We start from the raw sequence: 21,882 nt of genomic DNA on the forward strand, positions 1-21,882 counted from the left end.
GGCAAGAAACTGGGAGCATTTAGCTGAAACTAGTTTGACTGTACTAAAGGAAACAAGAAGTTTCAGCTGTCAGGCTTTGTGGGTAACAGAAAACATTCATAACAGCTTAAGCATGCAGGGATTTCTTCCTGATGCTGCAGTGTTGTGCAGCACTATCTGATTTAAGTGGGAGAAGATTTAACAGTGGGTAAAATAATCCCCTTCGTTACGACCACGTTGGGTGCTCAGATAACTGAACTGGCTGCTGGTCCTGATTTTCAGTCCCTGCCATTGCAATTTCAAGAGATGACTCGCTTTTTTTTTTGGTTTGCAGTGTTCAAATTACACTGTGAGGGGGAAGAAGCATTCTTCCAATGTCTCTTTTGGAATAACTTCATGTCCCAGGTCTTACTTATTCTTTATTTAGTCCAAGTAAGAGTTCTAAAGGAACGTGCCTGCATGGTTTTGGAATTGTGCTTAAATTCACTCCTTAAGTGACTTGCTTTTGCTTGATGTTCTTAGAGTTTGGGTGTGACAGTAGAACTGCTGCCTTCCACTTTTAAGCCAAATGGAGCTGGTGGCACCAGATGCTGATTACAGAGTTAAATGAAATTATTTCTCTGGTTCAGTTGCTGATTGGTGATCGCAGCACATTGCACTGCTCTGAGGCTGTGAACTTAACACCACTGGGGGGAAAAGACATCCTTTTGCAGGTAGTCACACCAAAAGTAATAGTACTAAATAACTGACCTTTATGGAGATTATGTGTGTTGCTGTGAATGATGGTTTTAAGTGACTTAAGCTTGTAGAGAAAATGATCAAGTTAAACCTACACTGAGATATTGGGGGAGAAACAGGCAGACAAAAATAAGCTCATATTCAAGATTACTTCTCTGCCATAACACATCCTAAGGCCAGACTTCCTGGGTTTTTTACCTCACTCATTCTTGGGACATGGAAATGGGGGATGTAAAATTTAAAATTCTACTTTTTCACTTTCACCCTTTTACAGTACTGTAAAAATGCAGATACTAAAAGATATGAGTGTTTCTTCTCAAAATACTTGATTTTTCTTTGGAGAACTGAAAGGTATTAATTTACTCAAAGATGTTAGTGAGATCTCAGTGAAAAAGAGAGCAGTATTTATTTATTGGCATTAGACTGACCACAGTGCACTAGAGAGCATGGGCAAGTTGTGACAATGTGTCTTTGCTTTTCCTCTTTAATAATGAGGGGTTTTATTTGGCCAGAGAAGATGGAAATTCCAGTAAATGTGGCCATTAAAAAACTTGTAGGCAGAGATAGCACAAAACTATCAAAAGAAAAACAATTGTTGTGGTGTTACTGCCCTTTTCTTGTGCACCTATTGAGAAAAGTAACTGAGGAGCAAGGGAAGCTTAGCTAAAATAGCAGATAAATGCAAAAATGAAGCACAAACAATGTCTAATGGGGAGAAGTGTGTTTTGATCTAATGCTCCTTTTCCTGGGCTCTCAACTGCTTTGAATTCTTTATGGTGAACAATCTGTTTCCCTTGGAAAAAGCTCTGGCTTTTTCTGACAACAGTGCTCAGCATCTGCTCTTTTCAGGAGAAAGCTGTTCACTATTTTTGGGAAAGTGCAGGTTTTTAATTGGAATTTATGATCCTGCCCAAGAATAGTGCGAGTGTAGCTGTGGCTGCTTCTGTGATCCCTGCCTTGTCCGCAGCTCCTTTGAGAAGGCACAGCTCTTGCTTAGCCTATTTTTAGAATTAAGAGAGTTGAGTCAGAATGTTGAAATGACTTAATTGGGGCGTGACTTGGCAGAGGGAGATTTTGGATTTCACGAGGAACGTGGTTCAGTCCAATGGGCTGTTTCATAGGTGACATCATCCTGAGTACAACTTCCAGTTCACGTGTTGGTGCTTTGTCCTGATGTAAGGGTGCAGGGGATTGTCTTGGGCATGAATGTTACTGATTTTGCAGCTTTCCTGTCTTCAGAAAGCTTATGTTGAAAAAAAAAAAAGCTTTAAAATTGCATATTGCAGATGCACTGATGTGTATTGCACGTGCAACGTGAGGGCAGTCTGGGATATTTCTCATTTCCTTGCCAGAGGATAAGCAGGGCAGGGCTTCAGCAATTCCAAGAAAAGCTTTTGTTCCCTGTTACAGTACGGGATTAATTTCTTTATTTTATGTAGGATCATCATTTCAGGGCACCTTGGTAATCCCTTGGGAGAGCCTGCACAAGAGTACTGACTTGACTTGTGTCTCATCACTTCCTGTAACGTCCCTGATCTCCCTTTTGTTCGTGTTCTGAGGTGAGTTACTGCCAGCACAAGCAAGACCTTGGAGATGTGCCTTCTTCAACATGCAGGACTTCACAGAACTGGCATCAACACTGTCTTTGACTGTCTTTTACTGAATCTCCTTCAATTTGGAGAGCGTAGGAGGGTTTATGCCATCTGTCTGTTTATAAGTTATTCGAGAAATTATTTTTACCTGGGATGTTACCATGACAACAGACAGTCAGTAAAGTCTTCACCAAATGCATTTCTAATGTCCAACTGCTGCTAAATCAGTAGGATCTGGTGTTTTGCTGTGATTTCAATAATGAAGACAGTGGGAAAGAGGTGTAAATACTTGTTTTACCAAATATACATTCTCCAGGTATTTTTAGATTATTAATGCATTGCCTTGGGCAGCAATACATATTGCAAGCAACCTCCTTGATTATTTTCCCCCCTCACCATCTGTGAAGCGAGAATAGGAAAAAAGTAAATTTTATCAGCAAATGATACATCAGTTTATACAGATATTACTAGGAGCTTCTTTCCATCATTTATATCTACTTTGATTTCTGTGCCCCGTTCTGTGGATCTGCAAATTATAACTTGAGCAAGTTGATTATTGATAACATCTGACTCTCTAGGAGAGCTCTGCACCTCCCTGGAAGGTAGTGATCTGCAAACCCTCCTAAGTTAGAAATCACTGATGTAGTAGGAACTGTTCCTGCTGCTCTTGGCTCTCCTGTAACAACCTGTTTCAGCTGAAAGCACTCGGTGGCAGAGAAACTGAACGTTGGGATTCTTGCAGCTGAAAGCACTTTGTTGGGACAGTATTTAGTGGAATTCCGTTGAAACCTTGAGGGGGTGGGAGTCGTTAGGCCAAAGAAGCAACAAATCAGATCATTGTCTACACCTGGGTGGCAAGTCATTTTCTAATTAATGACTTGCACGTGCTGTGTAGTGGGCCCAGATTCGCCATGTTTGAAGTTACAGGCAGAGTGGCTGCTTCTGCACCCTCTTTGGGGTGAAACTTCTGGATAATCGGCACATTCGGGAAAGAGTGGATTTTGGAAGGTCTGGGGATTTATGGAGATTCTTTGGCTTCCTCGCTGCATTGGTGTGTATGAAAATTTTTTTTCTAATGTAAATCTATTTCAGAGAAGTTTGTAAAATTTGTAGAATATTGATTTCTGGAATAGTGTTAGATTCTGAGATACCAGAGCAGGTTTACTGCCTTAAGCCACCGGCAAATTGTGTGTATTTTTCTCATATTTTACCCTTTTCAGTCTTCATGCTGCAAAACTTTAAGATCTGCCTTTAAATCGAAATTTTAAATTGTGGTGTACTGAAGCTGAACTGCTGGCAGCACTCGGGTGGTCAGACACTTAATCACACCAAGTTCAGTGTTGTTATGCCTTGTTTTTTATCTGTAGTACCTGCTTAACTAAGTTGGCTTATTTCACAGTGTTCAGGGACTTATGCTTTTCTCACTAATGCCAGATCAGCCGACAGAAATTTGGAACAAAAGAACCAATTAAGGAGGTGTAGCCGTGCATTGTGTCACTCTGGAGTGCAGCATTTTAAAAGTGAGGGCGAGGGAGGCTGTGTCCTCTAGCTTTATATATTTGACCTCTGTGAAGCAGAAATTACAACTAAAACATTATAACTGCAATAACTCCTTGTTAGCTCTGACAAGGAACGAGAATTCCTGGGTTTAACCTGTTAGTCTGGTAAGGAACAATCTTTCCCTGTGCCTTGGCTGCGTGCTTGGGTCGCAGATCTTGGCAGCTCGTTCCTTCAGCAGCAGCAGCATCAAGGTTAGAAGCAGGGTGGGGTTTCTTCGGTCCAAAAGCTTTGCCTTTCTCAAAATGCCACTTCAGAACTGGGGAGCGATGGGCAGTGAGTCGTGAGAAGAAACAAAAAGCAATTTTTGTCAGCTAGGAGTAAATACAACTCCAAAAGATTTCCCCATGCTGAGCAAAGAGCAGCACTAATGAGCTCCCATGGGAAATGTAATCTGCCCATAGTGAGTAAAATAGTAGATGGGGAAGAAGAGAAATTTTATGAGCCAGGTATCATTTTAGATTTTTTCCTGAACTTACTGACCTTGCTGAGGATGGGAAAACACTGTGTGTTGCTAATTCAATTATTTCAAAGAACATGATAGTGGAAGATAAAATGGAGAGTATGTATAATAGAGCAGCTGATCTTTAGACAGGTTTTTAAAAATTATTAATCCATTAGAGTTTTTTTTAAATAATAAATACAAGCAAGGATATGAACCTCCAGATAACAAATTGCACAGAGGTTCCTCCTGTTAAAATCCAAAAGCCTCCCGGTGAAATCCGGGTGGTTTGTGAGGCATAACCGTTCTCAGAAACATAATCAAAATCATCATCTGCTCTGGAGAGTATGACCTGTGTTATGACTCAAGAGAACACACAGCTCCTTTCCTTCTCGCCTCCTCCTGACGGGCTGATGCTCTGCAGAGTGGCCCATCGAGGTGATGAAGAGGGTAAGTAACACACATAAGACATTTGCGAAGCTGTGCTTTTGTGCTTTTTCAGTCGGGGAGCAGGTGCAGTTTTCCATTCAGAAATACTCTGAGCACGGAGGTCTTTCATAGTCAAAAGCCTGGAGAAAGCTTGTCCTGCAAGTGGAGCGTGAGAGCCCCCCTGGGTTCTGCAGGGTGAGCAGAAAGGCACAGTGGGGGCCAGGGAAGAGAAACCTGAGCAAAGCCGAGGGGGGAAGGTGGCAAATGTGCAAGTAGTCCTGTGATTTCTGTTCTTATTTGTTATTTAAAGTGTGAGGGCATGGCTATGTTAGAGATAAATGGAAAGACAGGAGGATCAGCTGTGTCCCCCAGTTTTCTAATTTTGACCTCTGTAAAACAGAAATTACAACTAAAACGTTAAAACTGCAGTTATTCTTTGTTTCCTCTGACAAGAAACAGGAATTCCTGGTTTTAGCCTGTCAGTCTGGTAAGGAACAATCTTTCCCTGTGGCTTGGCCATCAGCTTTCCCAGCACACCTGCAGTGAGAAGCCCATATGGGCTTTCCTGGGAGGCTTGTGACTGTTGCAGTATCCCTCGGTTGTTGCTCATGGAGCAATAAAGGTGTTTGAATTATTCCCAGGAACCCAGCTGTGCCATTATTCAGTCTGGTAAGGTTTGTCCAGAGGCAGAAAGCATCTCTAGCCTGGTGACTGCATGTTGAGTCTGTTTGAAAGGTTAGTTACAAGAGCCATCACATCACAGAGAAAAGGAGATTTGTAGGCACTGCCTCTCTGGCATCTCTGCCCACAGGAAATGTTGTACAAACAGGAGCCTCAGAGTCCTGGATAGTTAAAATGGATTTTCTTTGTGATCTAATGTCATCATTTCCAATTCAGTTAGTTCTCAGACTTCATTCTCCAAGGCACTTTTCATCCTCAGTAGAATAAGAACATTGTGCACATAATAAGCCATTAGTTTTTCAAATAAATCACACTCTGGAGTAAACACTGGGATTTTTCTGCTGTGCAGTAGCTTTATGTATATGAGTGTGTATATTACATATAGATATGTGTACACACATATGTGTTTGCTTCCAAGAGGAGAGGCACATGGAGAAACAGTGATGGCTTTTTCTTCACACTAATAGAAAGGTGGTAACTATGACTGTGTGTCTGAGCTGAAGGGAATTGGCACAGCCCCAGACACTGCTGATTTCCACTAGCTGGCAATCTCACTGTGCTTTTTATAAGAGTGCATTAAAGGTATTAATGATGCTAACAAAGAGAAAAGTGGGATGATTAACAATGAAATAAAATAGCAGAGGAGGGAGGAGGTCTGGAAGGCTCAGTGTACATCAGGTACTGTTCTCAGAGACACAAACAAGAGAAAGCAGCCCCTTTTTCACAGATTTTGTCAGACAGGTGGTCTGGTGTGGTGTCTGCCCAGCTGTCCATGCTGTAAAAAGCACATCCTGTGGTGGGTGGTTACAGCCCACCCATGACAAAGGAGTTCTGCAAGGATGGCTTTTTCTTCCTGGAACAACTTTAAGATAAATAAAAAAAGCAATGGGTATGGGAAGCTCTGCAATTCTTTGACAGTGTAAAAGCTCTGATAAGATAAGGATTTTATTCAGAGTTATCTTTTCTCTAGTAGTAACACTGGCTTACAACACGAGCTCTGTTACGGAGGGCTGCTCTCCTCCCCATTACAAACCTGCCCATACTTTGTTTTTTTAATTGAACCCCCTAACTGTAAAAACCAAAAAACCTTATTTCAGTGATTGGATTTACATCCCAGGCTGCACAGCTAGTGGAGGGTAAAGGATCAGAATTAGCAAAGCTGGAGGAAATGTAATAGCAAACTGCCTGCCAAGAAGCCCACTGCAGAGATCGTGATCATCTCCCTGGTGCTAATTTGGTCATTGCTGATGGAGTTGACAGCATTGCCATTTTGGTGGCCATCAGCAGAGCTCAGTTAGATGTGCTAAAGGGAGCTAGTCAAGTTTTGACTCTTTACATAGGCCCAACTGCATATTTAGGATGCCTTTGTAGAGATGTTTGTGATGGGGCACAGCCTTTGCATTAGTTTAAATGTATAGATATATATGGATCACTCCGAGGTTACATGATGTAACTGGTAACTTGTTCCCAGAGTTCTTTACACCTGTTGAATTGAGAAGTAAATTCATGTGAAAATAAGCTGGTTTGTGGTAAATCGTATGAGTGTGGTGACCCCCCACATCACCATCTTCTCTGGCAAACAGATTCATTACCTGTGTGTCCTCTGCTGCCCTGAGGTCAGGATGGGTTTCTGATCCCTTTGGGCTGGGTGTTCTAGGATACAAGCATATTTTACCCTTTTTTTTCCCCCCTGACCTATGCCATGCTTGACTCTGACTTCCAGATGTGACTCCCAGAAGGTGGGGAACACTTTGGACTGGGGTTTTTGCACTGATGTACTTAGAGGTGAGAATTGGTCTGTCTTGTGAGCATAACAACTAACAAGGCTAAGGCTGGAGCTTTGTCTCATGTCCCTGCTCTCAGGTTACTAAGCCCCAGAAAGTGAGATGGTTTTTAGGTGCCATTTGCTTGGAATTTGTTCTTGTGTGTGTCAGACTATTATATTGCAAGACTCTTCCCAAAGCTAATGGGTACAAAAGGAGGCCTTTCTGTTCCTCACCTGCCATTCCCATTTGTCTGCAGATTTGCAGAATGCAAGGAAGGATGTGGGGAGTGTAACTCTCAGTTGGCACCATCTGACATAGCTCATGCTTGGGCTTCCAAGCACGAGATGTGATCACAGCCCCACATAGATGGGGCCTGTGCGTGCTGCTGGCATGGTTTGTTCTGTAGTAAGTTTCTGTTTTTGTTTTAAAAAAAACCAATAACCAAATAAAACCCTCTGAAAACAAAACAAACCCCAAAAAAACACAAACAGAAACCTCCAACAAAGCAAACAGCATTAGAGCAGAAGAAAGTGATGGAGAAAAAAACAAACAAACAAACCAAAAAAGCAAAATCCCAGGAGCTCTGTCTGAAAAAAAAAAGGAGGGAATTATTTATTTGGGGCATGAGGGGTCATGGAATATGATGTTCAGGACTGAAATGTGCCCCCTGCCCCAGGAAGCTTTCTGTCTTACCTCACTGGTTTTTGTTCTGCTCCAGACAAGCTGCCTGTATTGCTCCATCCCGAGAATAATTTCCTTCTGACACAGAAGGTTTCCATTAATCCCTTCCTGCTTGCATCTTTGTTTCTGGGCAATTTCCAGAGCATTAAGCCACAGCACATCCACTTATTCTGGGACTCCCCATCTCAGTCATTAGCTTCTTTTGCAAAGCCCTGTCCACTGCACGCTGCAAACCTAATTGTGCTCTGCCTGTTGCCTCCCCTTTGGCTGCTGTAGCAGTTACAGCCTCAAAGAGCTCCATCAGATTAACCACAACTGTTCCTTGCTGAAATCACCTTGGTCCCTATTACTCAAGCTGTGCTTTTGCATTTGATCTTTTAAATGCTTTGTAATGCTTTACCCCACCGTTGATGTGAAGCTAATTGGAATGTAACTTCCTACAGCACTTCTAGATCTTTTCCTGTAACGATGCCAAAAGCTTTTCTGTCTCTGGGGTCTGCACCTGAATTTAGCTGTGAAATGACAGGCTTCCAGAGGTAAGGTTTTGCATCAGGATTTGGCAGTGTAAATGACTGGCTGTCTAGCTGTGCCTTGCCCTGGGAAAAGGGGGAGATTTGGGTGGGAAGGGTTTGTGCTGCCAGCAGCATCTACAGCAGGACTGCCAGGCAGCCCAGCAAAACAGCCCCTATGTCCTCCTGCTTCCACTGGCCAGTTTCCAGCACTGCTTTGCTACATCCCAGTTCGACATCTTCCCTCTCTCCCTTAATTTATTTCCAGACATTCAAGTGTCAGCTTCTCATGCCTTACACTCCAAGCCTACAACTCGGTTGCCCCCGGGTTGTGCCTTGGCACTGACACTGCACAACCTCTCTTGCTGCAGGACCCTGGGGAGTCTTTTGTGAGGGTACCAAGGTACAAGTAACCCCTCTAAAATGGAAATTGCCCATTTACAAGCATGTGATACAAGTCCTCTCTCCTGTGAGCTGATGTACAAGCTCCTGACACATTATCTCATAGGCACATACCCCCTCCTCCTTTTCCTTGCTTCTGTACCCCCACCTCCCCATCTGAATGAAAGAGATTTGACACATCACTTTAGGTGAGTTCTGTAGGTCTGATTAAATATCATTCCTCATTTGGAGATGCTGTTGGGGGAAAGGTGAGCCATCTTCTTGTGTTGTGCAATAGCTAAAATCAATCTCAGCAGCTGCAAGCAAGCCTTTGATCACTGCTTTGCACAAAACATTAACCTCTCTATCCCAGCTGGCATTTCCATATGGGAAGGGGCATGAGTTTTCCTGGGTTGAGGTGGTGGGAGAAGGCTGGAAGTTACCACTGTGCAGTGAAGTGCTAGGGAAACATCCATTCTCCCTGGAAGCTGGGTTAACTTGGGAGGGGCAGGGCTGGGGAATAAGAGACTTGTGCTGCCTCTGAGGATGGAGAAGGAGCATGTTCCTGTGTCTCAGTTGGGAAGTCTGTGGAAATGAGTTAGGTGGAGGCTGTAACCTTCCATCCTTACTGCAGGAAAGGCTTCAGATGGTCTGCTTTTATCACAGTGGTAGTTTGCAGACCAGCAGGAAAGTGTTTGCTTCTTGCACACTTCCAGCCTTGTCATCTTAGAAACGAGCTCTGGGCCAACATCCAGCGTGTCCATGGAAGTAGCAGCCCTTGGCATCCAGAATTGGTGCCTGTGAGAGAAAGGACCTGAGCCCGAGCATGACAGCTGGTGTTGAGGATCCACGGAGGGGCCAGGGTATGCGGGGAAGGAACCGTGCACGCATCTTCTGACACAGAGCAGTAACCCAGCGCCTGCTCTGCATCCTGCATCGGCTGCTGGTTCCCGCGGCTCTGCTGGGATGGAGAGCGAGTGCCACCGTGTGCCCGGCAGCAGCCATGGCTCCCATCCGGAGGAGAGCGGTGCCAGGGATACCTGCCTCTTCCCGAGCGGCCTCCTGTGCTTTGCAGAGGGGCCATCAGGCCCCAGGAGACAGGAGGGGTGGGTACCAGGCTGCAGGGTGCCTGATTTTCCTCTGCAAGGAGAGAGGGCTTCAGAGCTGAGTCAAAGTGGCAAAGCCAGTGGGAGGCAGGAGCGATGGACTAAAAGGCTGAGGGTGAAAGGATCTGATAGAACATCGCTTCTGCGTGTTTCTGTAAATGCCAGAGCAGAGAGATGGCTCTGGCCGCAGAGGAAGCAGGGCTGGACTGGCAGGAGGAGGCAAGAGCTGCTTCCTCTCAGTCCAGAATGAAATTTAATTCAAGCCACAATCTTGAAACCAAATTCGTAGCTCAGGGCCTGTGTAAATCCAGGATATGAATCATTCATCGGCGGTTCAGTGACAGAAGCACCACCTGGGAGGCCCAAATGCCGGGTAGTCTGTCAGCAGGAGCGTTCCTGCACAGCCCTCCCCGCTCTGTTCCAGCCCCTGGCACGGCGCTGGTGTCCCTGGAGGAGCAGCGACAGTGGTGCCATCCTGCGGTCACCGGGCCCTTTGCAAGAGGCACCGTGGCTTTGTCCCGCTTTTGTCTCCTCTGTTCTGCAGGAACTGGTTTTATCTCGGTTCTCTCTTTGTACTAGAGGCGATGAAAGTTTAAACAGGCGTTGCCTGCTTAAGCTGGGCAGCAGCTGACGGTGGGGTTACTTACAGGGTTATGGGAGCAGCCTGTGAAAGCGATCCCTGTGCTCTCGCAGTCCTGGAGCCGCTCCACAAACAGCACAGGGAAGCTACTCAAATACAGGCAGGCTCTGCAGTGAGGGAGGATGCTGTGCTAAGAGTCTCTGGTGTCAGAACCTGGGCAACCCAGACTGGGAAAGCTGTGCTGCAGGTGAGGTGAATCATCCTGACAGCCTAAAAAAATCTGCTCTCCCCTCCCTTGAGAGTAGAGCAGACTCCAGGGTCCTTCAGTGAGTGCTTTAAATCCTTCCCTGTCTGACTTTGCAACTCCCCTGGGCAGGGGTACAGCTGTATAATATATACATATTATGTGTATGAATATATATTGTAAACATATCTCTTCAGATACAGCTGTATTTTATATATGTATATATGTATAATCCTACACACATCCAATTATCGGTGTTTTCCTCTGTTTCTGCAAACATACCCATGAAGGTGTGCAGTCCATCCAGAGGGAGCTATTAGGAGGTGAAAGAAAATAGCAATCCCTCTGGGATGTCACCTGAGGGTATTATACCTTGATAATGCTCTCAATTGGTTCTGAGCTGGCTTGAGACAAACTATGTGAGGAAGTAATCCCAAATGGGATTATTTCTGTAGGACTGATGAAAAAAACATTCTGTTTCTATCTTTCTGGAGGAAAAAAGGTGGTACTTGAATTTGATCACTACTGTTGGGATGCCTCAACCTTGGTTTTGTATGAGAATGACAAGACCCTGTGCTCTGTCATTGTCACTTGAGCAGTGGCACCTTTCCTGTTTCTGTGGAGACAAAGATGAACCCTCTGGGCTTAGGAAACAACATGAGGGTGGCTGGAGACTTTGCTATACTATGAGGAGAAATAGATAAGTGATACCACCTTCTGCTTGTGACACCTTCTGCCTGAGGCTGGAGGGACCAGTGCTGGCTTAGGACTCCTAGGTGCTTCCCCACTATCTTTCCTGGGCAGGAATTTCTCCCCCTTCCCAGGTTGTCCCAATGCTTCTCTATCCTTTCCACCAGAAGGCTCTTTTCCTATTGCCTGAATCATTCCTGGTGCAGGCCGAGCCCACGACTACCTACACAGCCCTGGAAATGTGCTGGTTCTCTCCCTTACAGCAGCCTTTTGTGCACTGGACTGTTATCCTCTTTTCCCCAACCTCTTTCTTTCTTAGGTTTATCCATCCATGTCATCAAACCTTCCTCGAGGCTGGGCCTCTGTCTGGGGTGGTTTCTCCTTATCCTGTTTGCAAGTGGTCCCTGTATTTCTTGATGTAGCTCAAACCTGAGGCCTCCCTGGCACACACAGTGGGGTGAAAAGGCAGCTCTGTCTGCCCTGTGGTGATTTGAGAGCAGAGACACCCGTTTTTTTAACCTGTCCTGAGTGACTGATGTCAGGACTTGTGTAGGATGAACCAGTCATATGCAAAGCCGTTCCCTGAGCAGTTGTCATGTGGATGTGAAGTGGAGGCTGGTGCTTTGTGTACATCTGCAAGGAAGAGGTGCTTAGAGGGTAGAAGGTAATTCTTCCTTCTCACCTCAACTTGGATCCAGTTGTGCTTTCCCATGTTGAGAGGAAACCATCACTCTCCTGAGTGTGGGGGAATTGTACAGGGGAAATAAGATGGTAATTTCTCCTCTATGTTGACTCTATCACAGAATGGCCTGATCCAGACCCATTGTTGTAAAGACCAGCTCATATTGCCCAAGACTTTCCCATCAGGAAACTGGACAAGCTGTGACTGGCACAGGGGTACATCTGATCCTGGATAAATCCTCCTGAATGTCGAGGGGGTGGTGCCTGTGACCGGAGGTGACTTGGTGGCAGTGCTGTCCTTGCTGTGTGGCTAATGATGCTGCTCTGGGGGCAACTGTTTCATCTGAGCAGCCTGGATCAAGCCTCCAAGCCAGCCAGCAATTGCTGTGGGATCACCAGCAACCACGACTGAGGAGCTGGATCATACCCCTGAGAACCTGGGAATCCACCACTGAGCAGAAAAGACAATGGAGGAGGCAGGGGAGGGCAGTTTTATGGACATACAGTGGTCTCTGTGCAATAACCTTCTCCTCCTGGGCAACTGAGCCTTGACTTACCTAAAGAGGGGTCGGTGTACAAGCAGGGAACGTGCAGCATGGAAGCACAGCCAGCTCCATCACTGGCATTCCTGGCTTTTCCATCTGCCAGGCGCAGCTGGTTGGACTCTCGCTGTCTCCTTTGCTGTCATACTGCTGTGAAGGGCTCGTTGCAGAGCAGTGGCCCCCGAGGTCGGTGGGGTGTGTGTGAATGAGCCCCCCTTGGCCGTGCTGCAGCTGCTGGCTTGTGCACACACAGCAGGGAGCCCCTGGGGACAGTCCCCCCAGCAGCCCCCCAGCTGCAGCCTGGGGACAGGGGCTGCTATTGCCAGGCAGGGAAGGGAGCAATAGGATGCGGGTGCATTGGAGGGGGCTTTGTGTGGGGGAAGAGGGTTACATCCAAGTGATCCAACCTCCTAAACCAATCCCCTCTTGGCCAAGAGGGGAGCACATAGGAAGCCTGAAGGAGAAGAGAATATTTGAGAATTGAGGCAGTCCTGTTTTCTGAGGGGTCTGTGCAACACCCTCCCCTGCAAACCAGGAGAGGGATCTGGTCCAGGATGAGCATCTGTCTTGCGCCATCTTGGCACAACAGGGATTGAGAATCAAAATCAGTTGATCAAAATCTGGGGACCAGGCCCAGTCCAGTCTGCTGGACCCCACACAGCCCCCTCCAGTTACCTGCATTCCTTCAGAGCTATCCTTGGCCTCTTGGTGGCCCCTGGAGGAAGCCAGCAGCTTTCCTGCTGCACTGCAGATTACCTTCGAGTGCTCCCTCCTGTCAATGCCAGCTTTAGGTTTATTGGGATCTGTCTCCCTGCACTTGGCTTCTTGTTCCTCCCTACCTGCTTTACAAAGAACCAAGGACTAGTTCAAGAGCAGAACTGCCCCCTGGCTGGAGATCTGCCTCCACAGGGTTACATGGAAAAGATCAGGGATGCTCTTTTCCCCCAGCAGCGAATCCCGTCACCACATAGCCCATGACTTATGGTGGGGCAAATGAGGTCAAAATTTGTCCTGTGACCTTGCAGCACTTGATGGATGTGGGAGCAAGCAGGTCTCCCAACACCTCAGTACTTGTGCTAACCTATTAGGAAAGAGGGAGGAGAAAAATCCAGCTTCTCTTAAGGATCTCTGTGCCTCTAGAGTGCTCCTGATGAAGCTGGGCCCTCCTGCACCTCGCAGCCTCTTGCCCTGTGAGCCACTGCAGTTAGAGGGTACCTGCCTTGCTGGAGCAGTGCTCAGGATCAGGTCCCTCGGAGAGGAGTGAGTCGCTGCACTGCTCTTTGTAGCTGTATGGGCATCCAGTGTGTCCTCACTCCTGTCTCTTGCCAGGCTTGGAGGCATGACCTGTTCACAAATGCTTGGTTGTGTGACACCCCCGCTGCAGAGCAGCCTCTGGAACAGGGAGCAGCTCCCTCCCTCAGCACCAAACTGCTGTCTGTCCTCCACAGTCCGTGTCTTCTGCCTCTTCCCTCTCCTTGTCCCGCTTCCCGCAGGAGCCCTACCTGAAAGCACCTGCTTTTCACACATGAAATCAAATAATCCCACATAGTGCAGTAAGGCTTTCCTTTCCCCCCTTCCTGAACAAGTGCCCTGTTACTGCCATCTCCGTCGCAGACAAGGTTGTGTGTCCCATATTGAGCACTGCAGGGATGGAGGATGGAGCTGTCTATGGCCTTGGTTCCCTGGAGAGACGCAATGCTGATGAAAGTGGAACAGGGATGAAGAGAGGAGGGTGTGCAGAGAGTCGTGTGTGTATGAGGCTGAGTCCAGCTCTAAGGTTTTTTGCAGACAAATAATTAGATCTTCCCTTGCCCAAGTGCAAACTTAGGGCTTGGCACGTCTTTAGGAAGTTGAATACACGAGTCTTACAACAGAGATTTATTGAGGTCTAAAGCCTAGCCTAAGGACCGATGTGGGCTACTGCAGTCTCTCTGGAGACTGCAAAAAGGGATGTGTGCCATCTTGCAGGCTGCAGTGATGGGCTGGAGGTGGCACTGGGGAGGCTGCAGTGCTGCAGCCCCCTCACCTTGCCGGCCCTGCTTTTGCAAAAAAAAAAAAAGCAGGCTCATAATTTAGTTCTGTGAACAGTTAAGTTGCAAAGGGTCTACGAGGGCAGTCAGATGGGTAGGACAGGACCCTGGACCTGTGTCGTGGCTCTGCAGAGCAGCAGGGGCTGCATGGCCGAGCTCCCACACGAGGGAGGAGCATTGCAGGGGCAACGGCAAAAATAAAACCAAAAAATAGCAAGTGAAAAAAATAAAGCAAAAAGCACCCGCCTCCCAAAAAACCTCCAAAGAGGTATTTTTTCCAGAGAGCTCTGAAAGACATTGTGGAGGCCGGGAGGGCGGGGGTGTCCCTTTGCGTGGGAGGGGGGTCCCTCGCTCTGCAGCGAGGGGCCACTTGTCACCCCCTCCCGCCCACGCCCCGCTCCTCGGAGCGCTCCCTGCTCGCGGCCCCCCCCAGCTCTGCCCGCATTGTCCTGCCTCTCCTCTTGCCCTTTGTACGCCGGGAGCCCCCGCAAGCCCCGGCGGGGCCGGAGCGGGGCCTCCCCCCGCCTCCCCCCGTGCCCCCGTTAATGCGAGGAGACAGCTGCCCCGCCGGGCGCTGGCGCATTGTTACTCCTATTTGTCAAAAGGCCGAGGATGCTCCATAGATCGCTCCGTGGCTGTTGTTAAGTGTAATTAGAGGGTTTATGTCCCCAATTTCCATGAAAATGAAGCTGTGAGGCTCCTCTCTTGGCATTCACCGCGTGCCTTAATTGTATGGACATTAAATCAAGGTCCGCTGTGAACACGCAGAGAGGGGCTCGGGCTGTCCCCGCTCGGAGCAGGGCAGGCGGCGAGCGGGGCTTGCGGGAGAGAGCGGGGGGGAGAGAGAAAGAGAGAGAGGCTGTCAGTGCAGGGTCCACCCCGCCGGGACCGCCGGCCGCCCTCCCCGCCGCCCGGGGCCCCCCTCCGCCGGGGCGGCCGCGGGGCCGGGGGCGGTGGGGAGCGGAGGAAGGGAGGGGAGAAGGGTTTGCCTTGCGGGCCGGGTGATGCTGCCATCCCCTCGCTCCTCGCCCTGCTGGGGTCAGCATCGCCCCCCGAGCCCCTCCGACTTCCCCCCCCCCCCCCCCTCCCGCTGCATCGCACCCGGCCAGATGCTGAGCGCCGGGCGCGGAGCAGCCCCGGGGGCAGAGGGACGGACAGAGGACGAACACATCCCGAGTTCCGGCCCTACCAGCGAGAAAAATGCGGCTGCCGGTGGTGGTAATAATAATTAATGGTAATAATAAAGCCAGTAGCGCCAAGGACAGCTCGCAACAAACCTCCGGCTGCCGGTGCCGTGCGGCGCGTCCCGGCACGGAGGCAGGAGCGGCGGCGAAGCGCCCGGAGATGCTTCACAGCCCCCCCCGGTCCCGGGGCTGCGGGAGAGGATCTCAACCCCCCGCCGTGCCGCCGCCGTCCGAGCCCCGGGCAGCCGGCTTGGGGATGCGGGGGACCCCCGCTCCCTCCCAGGAGCGAAATGAAAATCCCGCTCATGCGTTTCTCTTTGCTGGCCAGGCAAAGGAGCCGATTTCTCTCCTCTTGAAGGGAAACCGGCGGAGGTTAAACACGCGTTTTCCCAGCTTTCCGCTCCGCTGCGGTTCGGCACAATAATTGCTCCATTAAAAAAATTAATAGCAATGCAAAAAAAAAAAAAATTAAAAAAAAATTGAGAGGGATTGAAAAGGGGTAAAGCAATTAAACCGGTTTCGTCGATCGCCGTCGGACTTAAGAGTCGCCATATGAATTTAGGACGATTTCTCTCTCTAGGTATCGCGTCTGAAAAATCCTCACCCCCTCCCCTTCCTCCCTTTCTTTTTGTCAAAAAAAAAAAAAAAAGAGAAAAAAAAAAGGAAAAGGAAAAAAAAAAATCACAAGCCCATTAAGGTCGCTTGCACAAGGGGAGGAAAAAATCCTGATGCTGTTCCAAGTTAGCGATAGAGCCGGTCGCTCCCCACCACTGTCGCCCGCACCCCGCGCTCACAGCCGGAGCCCCGCTCGTAGCGGATTTACCCACTCGTGGACGCGGCGCCCGGCGGCTCCGGCGGCACAAACTCCGCTCCTCGCTCAGATCCAGTGCAAACGCCCTCCCGTGGCTCAGGACGCTTGTTTTTGTGTAGGCAAGCTGGAGATGAATAAGAAAGGCGCCTAGTCTCTCATTATCTTTGAATTTCAGACTTTTTTTTCCTCTCTCTTTTTTTTTTCCTTTTCTTTCTCTCTTTTTTTTTTTTTTTTCTCTTTTCTCCTCCTGCCCTGGAACAATGCAGAAGGACCTCATCAGAGTGAAAACCAGGCTCCCGCTAGGCTTTAAAAGCAAGATGAACTTGGTGCACCACCCATCTTTCTCTTCTCTTCTCCAAAGCTCTTTAAAGGGGTTATGAGGCGTCTCTCTCAATTTATCCCTTTTCTCTTGATCTTCCTAGCAGAGGGGTTTGGGGTCTAGTCCTGGCTGTTTCAGCTGATCTCATCCAGTCTAAGGGATTAGAGCTTCTTCTCCGCATCCCGGCTCTCAGCACATCTGCTGATTGGGTTCAGCACAAGAGGATTACATTGGGACCCAATGACGTCACCGCTAGGACATAAGTTCTCCTCCATTAACCAAATCCTCATCAGCAAGATGTCCTTGAAACTGGAGGAGTAACATTCAGGACTCCATCGCCAGCCTGTCCCCACCTTCCTCCCGGGCGGGCTGCTGGGGCTTTTGGAAAAAATATTGTTTAAGCTTTGAGCACTTGCAGCTGCATCAATAATGTACCGCTACAGGCTGGAGGACCGAGGCAGCACAGGAGAACGTGTACCCTATAAATAGGGTTCTGCACCTAAACTGTTAATCAGAGGAGCTTTATATATTCTGTTGCTTTTTCTTTTTTTTTTTCTTTTTTTTTTTTTTTGGTTGAGAAGGGAGGGGGTGGAGGGGCAGAGGGGGAGGGGAAAGCTGCATCCTACAGTTATATTTCCAAGCTCAAAAAGACATCAGCAATAATTTTCTTTAAAGCTGACATGGATGTAATTTTAAAACGTGTTTTCTTTTCTTTTTTTTTTTTTTTCTAAACTAATGTGTAGGACTTCACCCCCGTTCTCTCTGAGAAGAGACAATGTGTCCTGAGTTATATAAAGTAAGAGGTTCCCTTTAAATATACAATACGAATTTTATATTTTGGGGTTTATTGCTAGATTTTTCTTAACGTTACATGAGCTCAGACTCACAGGAGCGAGAACCTGGAAGGAAATGGCTTTGACTTTCAAGTCACAAACCGAGAGAGTTGTTTTTTTTTTTCTTTAAGCTAAGACTTCCACCCTGGAAAACACCGAAAGCACGTATAGATTTGCTGCCCTCAACCTGTTCTAACCTATGCCGTGGCATCCACGCGCCTCTCCCTGCTGCACCATCCCTCAGACATCCTGCACTTGCAGCTTAGCTGGTGTCTCACTGTATCCTTCCATCATATCCATTTTACATGCTGGGAAGCAGGAATGGGTTTGCTGTGGCTCTTGTTGGTTAAACTTACAGACATCTCAGTGCGGCTGCTACAATGGAAATCAGGACTGAGATTATTTATTTATTTATTTATTTATTTATTTATTTACTTACTTACTTACTTATTTATTTATTTATTTATTTATTTATTTATTTATTTATTTATTTATTTATTTATCTGTCTAGGGTCACCAAATTTAATCTCTGGGAAGAGAAAAAGTGTTCAACAGCAAGCAGGCTGTGTCCAGTTAGGAGAGGTCTTGCTTAGAAGCCTTGCATGTGTTTAGGTTTTTCTATAAGCAGGCTGCTTCTTCACTGCTAACCATCCATCCCACCCCCTCCAAACACACACCCCTCCCAAAAAACTGTATACACACACATTCACACTCATTTTTGTGATGGGAGGTGCAGTTCTGTGGGTTTCTACACACCGTTATTCCCTGCCTAGAGTAACTTTTATGGCCAGCCGTGCTATGCATATTCACTAGAAGAGCTTTCAGGGGAGGATTTATTTGCCTATGTGTATTTCCATGCACTGTGGTATTTTCCTTCGTGTTAGGAAGAGGGTAAGGAGGGGGAAGGCAGGACACAATTGTTTTGATGGAAGGCGTCTTGCTCCAGCGCTGGAAGCCTCTCCCTGCCTCAGCAGTAGGAGCATTTCCAGGACAGCTGGGCAATAACCGCTGGAAGAGGGATCTATTCCCTTCCCCGCTATAGCAAAACAATTGTTTTGAGGCTGTTGTTGTCTCCCTTTTTGATGGCCGGGCCAGGCCAGGCCAGACTCCGAAGGGGAAACGGCCTTCAAATAGCAGCTCGTAAAATTCTGGTGGGCCACATTTGGCTTCTGAAATACTCTGCAGAGAGGTGAAATATCACCTCCCAAGCTCAAGAGCCATATTTACAAGGCAGTGACAGCACTGAGCCCCCGTCCCTGTTTGCGTGCCTTTTCCTCTTCCTCTTTTATAACGCTGCGGTTCATGGCAAGCACAAACCAGGGACAATCAGCGTTTGACATTACGCAGTGAAGGGAATTTTCCCTTCGTTTTTTTTCTTCTGAAACTTAAAAAAAAAAAAAAAAAAAAAAAAATCTGCTTATTTAGAGCCCGTTCCATATTGACCTATTTACTTCGGCAGACCGAGGCTCTCAATCTTTTATCGATTTAAAAGAAAACAACCTAAACAAATTAACAGGGAGGAAACCGCTCAGGTTTACCGTTTGCTCGGGGCCTGCCCCCCGGGGGAGGCTCGGACGCGGCACCCGCACCCAGTCCCGAGGGTGCTGCTCCGAGCTGGGGACAAGCTCCAGGGATGCTCGGGATGCGGGGGGCGGCGGGGCGGCCCAGCCCCGGCCCCCGGCCTCCCATCCGGCCCGGGCTCAGCCTCCCCGAGGTCCCCGGTCCCTCTGTCACCGGTCCCCTGCCCCCGGTCCCCGTCCTCCCCCCGGCCCGGCCCGGCTCCGCTTCGCTGTCCATGGTATTGAAGGCGCGGAGCCGCAGCAGCGGAGCGCGGGGCCGCACCGGTCAGTGCGGGGGGGCACACACGGGACACCCCCGTGTTGCTTCTCCCCTAAAACGAGGCGGTGTTTCCCTTCGTGCCCTTCCCGAGAGGTCCGCGCTCGGCCGAAGGGCCCTGCGGGGAGCTCGGTCTGTCGGTCTGTCTGTCACCGCGCGCTCCTTCACCTGCCCCTTTCCCCCCGCGAATCCTCCCCGAAAACCCGAGGGGTTGATTTTCCTCTCCCCTCCCCCGGTGGAGCGGGGTTGGGGTATTTTGAGCCTCCTGTCAATGCGAAGCCCCAGGGTGGTGACTGAGCGATGTCATATGGCGGGGTGGGGGGCTGGGGGGGAGCGCTCCTGCTCGGCAGGCTGGGAGCAGGGTTTATTTCTCCTTTAAAACAAACCCACCAACAGTTCAGCCCCTCTAAAGTTTACCATTAAACCCTCACGGGCTCACCCCCTGCTCCCGCGGCCCTGCAGCCTTCGTCTGAGACTCGGGCTTTAAAAGCAGGCAGGGTTTGGCTGCTATTTTACCAACATTTCCAGTGAGACATTTTGTTTTAAGCACAGCCCTTCCTTAATCTCTAATGCAGCATTTCTACATCCCAGAAGAAAACAGTCAGATGATTCGCAAAGGGCCATTTTTTTTTCCTTTTTCGTTTCTTTCTTCCTCTCCTCCTCTGTCGCTCTCTGCCTTTTTAAACCTACCACCCACTGTTCCCCGAACAAAGAAATCCCAGAGACAAGCAACATGCCTCCACTTTCCTTCCATTTCCAAACCCTGACTCCACCGTGCACAGATGACCACATTAGAAAAATGTACAAGATTGAACCCAAAATCAGCTGCAGCACAACAAACCGTAGAAAACGTACGCTCAGCCCTGTCCTGGACAACGTGACACACACACACGTACACACACACACACACACACACACACACAGCGCGCACACACACTGCAGAGCGCTCAAAAACAACCCCCAAATTTCATCCCCCTCCTCGTTTCTGCTGAATAAGTCAATAAAAAACAGCCTTTGCCTGTCTGTTTGCCACGGGGACGTGGCCCAGGTACCGGGCAGCGCTCAGCGGCCGCTGCCCCGTCGCCATCCCGAGCATCGCCTCGGAGCTGACCCACAGCCTGGAGGAGAAAGCAGAATCTCTTTAAAATGAAGCCCAGATCTCTTTCAAATCTCAGAGAAAGGTTTTGCAGATTCTAGGCCTCTGGTTTCTGCCCCAGAAATCTCGCTGTGCAGGAAAGACATTCAGCAGAGTTTGGTCTCTGATATAATTTCAGACATTCTTCTACATTTTTTTTTAATCTTTCTTAGAAAGCAATTCATTTTCTTAGAAAGTAATTACACTTACAAGAGGTTTGGGAATCAGATTTTTCTATCAAGTCTCCTCTCCCTCTTTTCTCTCTCTGTCTCCTTTTGGTCTTCTTTGCTGCTGCAGGGCTTTTTTTTTTTTTTTCCAGATCTGTAATAAAAAAAAATAAATAACCCCCATCCCTCCCCTCTTCCCCTAGAAATATACAATTTGCTGATTTGCAAAGCCTCTTCCTATGTGGAGGAAAGCTGCCTGCTCTCCCCACGACTCGCTTTCCTGGCCTCCCAGCTCCTTGAGAAAGGAGGAGGGCCTTGTGCATTACAATTCCATTCAATCTCATTCATTCTTGCCTCTTTCTAACGGTCTTTGGACAGCAAATCCACACCAACGGGGGGTCCGAGCCCCCTCCTCACACCCCCCCCCAGCCTTAAACACACACAATAGCCATCAGCTAACAGCACAGCAGCAACTTTGAAACATTCAAGCTTCTGAAGTGAAGAATGCCCACAGCTCCCCAACCCCCACCCCTGCCACTTCTTCCTGGGCTTGACATTTAAAAAACATATAATGATCTTAATTTTAAAAAGGGGAAGGAGGAAAAAAAAAATCCTCATTTGGGTCACACTTGGTTTCTCAGGGCAGAATCCTGGTGTCAAGAATTTCCTCGGCAGGAGAGGATTGCTCCATCACATAGCTAATTACCTGCTTCCCCTCTCAGGCTCCACGCTGCAGAAAGGCTTTTTTTTTTTTTTTTTTTCCTTCCCCCCTCCTTTCCCTAGAGATGTTTATTTGGTTGTATCAATCACCAGGACAGTTTGCAGCCTAATTTTTTCTGGTCATCTCGAGAAGGCATGGGCCGAGGACTGGGAGGTGCTGGGGGCAGGGGGGGGCTGTTTATTGTGTGCCTGTTGTGCAGGGGGGATGCTGTGCTTGTGCGGGGTTGGGAGTGGGGTCTGACAGATCCC

General features: G+C 48.3%; 1 long non-coding RNA gene across 2 annotated transcripts; it reads right to left on the bottom strand.

Annotated features, from left to right (window-relative positions):
* Nucleotides 1-14,461: 14,461 nt before the first annotated feature.
* On the bottom strand, nt 14,462-17,451 carry LOC135423600 (uncharacterized). 2 transcript variants are annotated; one of them, XR_010434846.1, is made up of 2 exons: nt 16,640-17,451; nt 14,462-15,446 (listed from the first exon to the last, which is right to left on the bottom strand). It is a non-coding gene; the product is annotated as an uncharacterized LOC135423600 (long non-coding RNA). The 2 variants fall into 2 exon arrangements; XR_010434845.1 differs by having other exon boundaries at nt 16,636-17,451.
* Between the last annotated feature and the right edge of the window lie 4,431 nt (nt 17,452-21,882).

The sequence above is a fragment of the Pseudopipra pipra genome, chromosome 17 (genome assembly GCF_036250125.1).
Source record: "Pseudopipra pipra isolate bDixPip1 chromosome 17, bDixPip1.hap1, whole genome shotgun sequence".
NCBI classification, from domain to species: Eukaryota; Metazoa; Chordata; class Aves; order Passeriformes; family Pipridae; genus Pseudopipra; species Pseudopipra pipra.